We start from the raw sequence: 7,516 nt of genomic DNA, 5'->3' as shown, positions 1-7,516 counted from the left end.
GTCATGTTGATTGATTTTTAGATTTTCTTTAATAAATAGATGGATGGTGTGCATAGATATCAATGGTGCAAGGTCTTTTATTTATAGAATGTTATATGTTGATCCCTTTTTTTGTTTTTTGTTATTTTGTTTTCTAAGTGAAGATATTTTGATGCTGGTAGTAAATAGTCGTATCAATTTTCCCCTTGTAATTAAACCATCGCAAACATATGGCTGACATTTTGACTGCATTTATGCTAACCTTCGACAGGTATGCAAGTTCTCTATGGAGCATCAAATTCTGCTAAAACATTTATCAGATGTAGCGGGGTAAGATAAGTATGCACGAACACTCGCATGGATGTGGATAGGACCAAGAAAGAACACAATAAATAACAAAATTACCTTTAGGAAAAGAACATGCGCTGAGGTTATGTTAGTTTCATATGCTTTTGGTTTACGGTATTTTCTAGTCCAAACTCTTTTGTTCATTTGTCTCCATAATCCAAGTATACGATCAATCATTAACAACGCTGACCCAATAATGTGGAAGGAAGGTCATGTCATTAACCCACACTTTTTTCTTACTTAATAGCTCTGTTACCTTTTTATTTTTTTGTTAAAAGTGAAAACTGCAATCTATTGATTAAATATCGTTAAACAAAGAGTAGGCAGATCTCTAATAAGATCATATGCAAAAGCAAAGTACGATATTTTGACACTTTTAATGTTAAAAGGGATGTTTTTCTTTTTTTGACTAACAAGAGACTTTATAATACTAAAGAATATTTATTGAAGAATAGGTACGGGGAGATCAGGTCCCGTTGCCTAACCCCAAGACTACTACGAAACCAATAAAATATTTTATCATTGATAAGATTGAAAATTTTGAGAAAGGAAACACACCATGATCCATTCTATAAACCTAAAGAGGGAATTCATCCTCGTAAGAATTTCTGTGATGGTATTTTAGTCAATACGATCCAAAAAAAAAATATCTCAAACTAAGTTTCCAAATGATTATAGGAGATTTGCCCTTCGAATTGGTCATATAATTGGTGATGAGGAGATTTTCATGAGTGATTATTGTATCAATCGAGAATATATATTATTAAATGTATGATTATCAATGATCGAAATCTACGAATTCTTTCGATTGTAAAGGAGATATTTCCAAAGTTACCATATGGTTCATCTATAAAAAAAATCTTATGATCAATGTATAAGATAAAAATATTATAAAATTATTTTAGATCGTTGCTAGAGCTCATTGTACAAGTTTAACGAATAAATATAAAAGTTAAGAAAAAAATCATAGAAAAAATTCATATGAATATTTGAAATTAAGAAGGATAAATAAACTATTATATTTTTCTTGACTACCAATACATTATATTCATAACAAATAGATCGAAAAATAAACTTGTTAGGAACGAGTCAACACTAAAAGGGGGTGAATTAGTACAACGAATAAAAACGTTGGTTTGAAAAATCTTCGTACGATTAAAACCGATCGAAAATATGTATAACTTAAAAACACTTACGTAAGCGTGTAATGAGGAAGTAGAGCAATGAGAGTAAAGAAGAGTAGTGAGAGTAAAGAAGGGCAGTTTACAGTAAATGTAAATTGCAAGAAGTAAAAGTAAACCGAGTTTATAGTCGTTCGGTCATTGTGACCTACATCCACTCTCGATTCCTCTTCTATCGAGGTCGCCGGCATCCACTAACGATCTTCCTTTAATTGGTGAAGATCAACCTCCTTCTTATAGCTATATTCTCCTTTTGTAGGCTCAGGAGAGAACATTTACACCCCTTTTTTACAAAACTTCCCTCACACTCTCCCTTATAATGGTCTCTAAACTTTAGGAGGAGGGACTCTATACTTTACAAGGGTTTTCAACTCTAGAAACACAGAGTTTTTCTTCACTTTTCTTGCTTCTCTATGCAGGAATAACTAGGGTATTTATAGACCCCAATGACTTTAAAAATGAAGCCAAAATTCAAATCCCTTGAAATTTGAGTGGTACCACTGCCTGCAGTCTAACACTGGGCGGTACCACAGCCAAGTCTGGTAGTACCATTGCTTGACACAGTCTCGGAGACTGTGGCATGACGATTTCACTTGTTTGGTCACTATTTGGGCCTTTCTCTTAGCCCAACATAGCCCAAACTTGGGCCCAACTATCCCCTAATTGGATTGGCCCAATTCTAATCTCAATTATGTACTAACTATGAATTTTAAGATATTTACTAAGCTAAACAAAGTCCGTTAGTCTATGTTTCTTCCGGTGAGCTTTCGGCGATCTTCCGGCGAACTTCCGATGATCTCTCGGCAATATTCCAACGGACTCTCGACAAGCTCCTAGACTTCACGATGATCTTCTTATAGAGTTTCAATGAGCTTCTTTGGCAAGCTTCTGGACTTAGTCAATTCCAACAAAACTTCTAACGAACGTTCGGACTTCCGACGAACGTCCAGACTTCCAACGAACTCTCGAACTCCCAATGAAATTGCATTCTTGACTCCGGAACTTCATTTTGCTTTATGCCTTGCTATCATAGTTAATCCTGTACACACAAAATATACTTCGATCTAGACAATTATTACTAAGCATTGATCATGTTATCCGGCATGTCATTGGTCCATCGACACTTTGTCCGATTCGTTGGCGCATCGTCCTCTCTTAGGGCCTATTGCCCAATCGGCCAATTTACCTTTGTAACTCCGATATCCTTGGCGCAATATCCGCTCTTCTTGGCCCCATGTCCGAAACCATGGCCCGAAGCCTTCTGTCGATATGTCGACCGATCCTCTGATGCGATCCAATCTTTTGACGTGTTTTTCTCCAGCCTAATATGATTCTTCCTGCTTTAATTGTCTCTCACTGATATTGCGTCACTTAAAACGTAGATTAAATCATAAATACTATCAATTGGTTTCATTATCAAAATCCAAGATTCAATAATCTCCCCTTTTTTGATGATAACAATCAATTGATGACGGAGTTAACCTTAACTCCCCCTATCAATATGTCATATTGATAGAACTCTTGGATTCAAAAATCCAAGCAACATGTTATTATAAACTTATGCATAACATCATACTTCTCCCCTTTTGTCATCAACAAAAAGGAGAAGTGCAACTTTCAAATGTTTAAGATATAATGTCAAACATTACATTTATCATCATGCAATTTGTAAGCTAGAAAATTTAGCAAGTGTTACATCATATTAGAATATGCAAGCTAGCAGATTTTATATCACTTTACAATATGTATAATCACTAAATCATTATTAATTTTGTAAGTTTGTATTTTTGTTTCTTAAGATAGGCAAGCTAGTAATTTTTAGTGATGTTCAAGATAGCAAGCACTTTCTTCTCTTTTGAGAAGCATGATTTTTTGCTTCCTTTACAAAAGTGCAAGCTAGCAAAATTTTACATCATTTTACAATATGCAAGATAACAATTTGGTAAGTATTACTTCTCTTTGAAGTACGAAGGCTAGCAAGTTTTTAAAAAATAATGCAAGATAACAAGCTAGCAAGATACAATATTTTACATGAAGCAAGCTAACAGGTTTTGCATTATGCAAGCTAGTGAGTTATTTTGTAAACTTTTTTACACCTTTTGATATATGCAAGATAGCATATTTTTGCATCTACTTGAAATGTGTAAGCTAGCATTTTTTTACGTTTCTAGCAATTTTTTCTCCATATATTATCATGTAAGCTAGTAATATTTCTCTCCCTTTGTCATTGTCAAGAAGAAGGGAATAATACAAAGTTGTAATTCTTTTCCCTTTATATCAATTTTTAAACCATGACAAAGGTAAATTATCATTTTTATGTTTATGCATCATTAAAACATGCACAATTTCAAAATCTTACATTTTATTTTTCATGCATGATACAAAAAATAAATCATCACTATGGGTATATCATGCATGATACTAACATTGGTATTCAAAACCTTCATTATTACTCCCATGCATAATAATAAAGCATTCATGATACTAAATATTAAATTAATGTTTTTAAGCATTTATCACTTCATGATTGTTGGTACCAAACATTTATCATTAAATCGAACATTTTGATCATTTATTTTCTCTTTAGCAATTATCAAAAAGAAACATACGAGAAAAAATGATATAATATCTTAATTGATGCATAAGAAATATCTAGTTATAAATATCGAAAAATCAAGATAAAGTTCATTCAAATTCAAATCGTCAAATCAAAATCATTTTCAAGAGATTCATGGAAAGGACATTCATTAATCTCCCATTTTTAGAAAAATGGTAAGAAGAAACATAGGAGTTCAAAAACAAGATCTTAATTCATAGAGAAATCTCATGTATCAAATATAGAGAAATCAAGATGATAATTCATATAAAAATATCACAAGTTATAATAAAAAGAAAATTCATCATTTATTTTCAAATCATTCAACTTATTAAATCAACAAAGTCACTTTTAAGAGATTCATAAAAATGATATAAATAGATTCATCAAAATCAATAAGACAGAGAAAAAAAATTTCAAAAAAATATATTATCCTCGTTTTAGTTATTTCAATTTATGTGATTGATTTTATATAAGCATGCTCAAGTTTTTCGTATGAAAATCATACATCATGGTTTAAAATCGAAAGAGTAAATCTCATCGTTGAAATCATCAAGATCAATAAACTATAATTTACCCAAAAATCATCATTACTTCAAATCATCATGCATAATTTAAATATAAAATCGACAAGCATGATACTTATATTATTTCATATAAGCATACCTTTTTTTTTATACCATATCAAAAAAATACATCATTTTTAAATCCAAAAAAGTAACTTTCAATACAAACCGATAAGCCATAAATCACAAAAATCATCATGCATAATTTTGAAATATAAACTTATTAAGCATGATCATTATGCATCATTACTTTGGACATGATATCATTAATCATAGAGTATCTTTAATTAAAATCGAGAAACAATACGGAAATCAACATAATACACATTAATGATTCTTAAAATCATATATAGGATTATCATTAGATTTAAATCTAATATTTTATTTCTTTATCATAAAACATATAATTTTTATTATCATTTTCAAAATTACTAGTATGATCCCAACTTTTTAGCATTTTCATTACATTATTAAACATGCAATTTTTTAAAAAAATAATTAAACTAAATTAAAAATAACTCATGAAAAGCATCATATAATTTTGAAATAAACTAAGGGGATTTTGATTACCTTGTCGTCAAAAGCCGTTAAAGCGTAGTTTGCCACCTCACCTTTGTTGATTTTCTCCTCATCTTCGGATGAGCTCGATTCGTCCCAAAGTGGTTCCTCTTCTTGCGTTCATAGCAAGTAGTTGCGTTCTTTTTGTCCTTCAATTTTTGTTTCATGAACTTTTTAAATTTCATAATGAGAAGTTCAAGTTCACTATCACTTGAGCTTATGCTCGAGTGATCTTCGATTGTTCTTAGTCCGAAATTCTTTCTGATATTTGGAAGGTTATTCTCAAGTTCGTTTTGTGCCACATGTGTCATAAAACTCATTTCGTAGGTTATTAAAGACCCAATTAGTTCTTCGATTAAAAAATGGTTCAAATCTTTTGATTCTTATATTGTCGTTACTTTCGAATCCCAATTTATAGAAAATGATCGTAAAAATTTATTAATAATTTTAAAATTTAAAAAAATTTGCCAAGTACTTTTAAACCATTGATGACATCCGTCAAACGGGTGTACATGTCAATAATGGTTTCGCTCGGCTTTATTCGAAATAGTTCAAAATCATGCATTAAAAGATTGACTTTAGAATCTTTAACCCTAATAGTGCCTTCATGTGTGATTTCGAGAGTATGCCATATATCGAAAGCCATTTCACAAGTAGAAACCCGATTAAACTCAATTTTATCCAAAGCTCAAAATAAGACATTCATAGCCTTTGCATTTAAAGAGAAAGTGTTCTTCTCCAACTCATTCCAATCGTTTACTGGAAGAGAAGATTTTTGAAAATCAAATTCGATTATATTCCATAAATCAAGATTCAATGAAAGCAAGAAAACTCTCATTCGAGTTTTCCAATATATGTAATCCATCCCATTGAACATAGGAGGACGAATGAGAGAGTGACCCTTTTGAAAGTCGAAAAGAGTAATTTCTCTTAGGTGTTAAACCAAATAAAAAATACGTGGCTTTGATACCAACTGTTAGAAATGAGTCAGCACTAATAGGAGGGTGAATTAGTGCAACGGATAAAAACGTCAGTTTGAAAAATCTTCATACATTTAAAATCGATCGAAAATATGTTTAACTTAAAAACACTTACATAAGCATGTAAGGAGGAAGTAGAGCAGTGAGAGTAAAGAAGGGCAGTTTACAGTAAATGTAAATTGCAAGAAGTAAAAGCAAACCGAGTTTATAGTGGTTCGGTCATCGTGACCTACATCCACTCCTGATTCCTCTTCCGTCGAGGCCACCGGCATCCACTAACGATCGTCCTTTAATAGGTAAAGATCAACCTCCTTCTTACAACTCTATTCTCCTTTTGTAGGCTCGTGAGAGAACATTTACACCCCTTTTTTACAAAACTTCCCTCACACTCTCCCTTAGAATGGTCTCTAAACTTGAGGAGGGACTTTATACTTTACAAGGGTTTTCAACTCTAGAAACACAGAGTTTTTATTCACTTTTCTTGCTTCTCCATGCAGGAATAGCTAGGGTATTTATAGACCCCAAATGACTTTAAAAATGGAGCCAAAATTCAAATCCCCTGAAATTTTAGGGTACGAGCGGTATCACCACCTACTGTCTGACACTGGGCGGTACCACCACCTAGAAGACTGTGTCTAAGTGGTACTATCACCAGACTAGCGGTACCACCGCTCTCGGAGACTCTATCATGACGGTGTCACCTGTTTGATCATTGTTTGGGCCTTTCTTTTAGCCCAATAGAGCCCAAACTTTGGCTCAACTATCTCCTAATTGGGTTGGCCCAATTTTAATCCTAATTATGTGCTAAATATAAATTTTAAGATATTTGCTAAGCTAAACAAAGTTTGTAAGTCTAGGTTTCTTCCGACGAGCTTCCGACGATCTTCGAGCGAACTTCCGACAATCTCTCGGCAATGTTCCAGCGGACTCCCGACAAGCTCCTAGACTTCACGACTATCTTTTTAGAGAGTTTCGATGAACTTCTTTGGTAAGCTCCTGGACTTCTTGGTCAATTTCGATAGAATTTCTAACGAACGTTCGGACTTCCGACGAACTCTCAATGAAATCACGTTCTTGACTCCGAAACTTCATTTTGCTTTATGTCTTGCTATCATAGTTAATCCTGCGTATATAAAATATACTTCGATCTAGATAATTATTACTAAGCATGAATCATGTTGTCTGGCATGTTATTAGTCCATCGACGCTTTGTCTGATTCTTCGACGCATCGTCCTCTCTTGCGGCCTATTGCCCAATCGGCCAGTTGACCTCTGCAACTCCAATATCCTTGGCGTAATACCCGCTCT

The sequence above is a fragment of the Musa acuminata genome, chromosome BXJ2-11 (genome assembly GCF_036884655.1).
Source record: "Musa acuminata AAA Group cultivar baxijiao chromosome BXJ2-11, Cavendish_Baxijiao_AAA, whole genome shotgun sequence".
In the NCBI taxonomy this organism is placed as follows: Eukaryota; Viridiplantae; Streptophyta; class Magnoliopsida; order Zingiberales; family Musaceae; genus Musa; species Musa acuminata.
Note: the sequence above shows the minus strand (reverse complement) of the source record.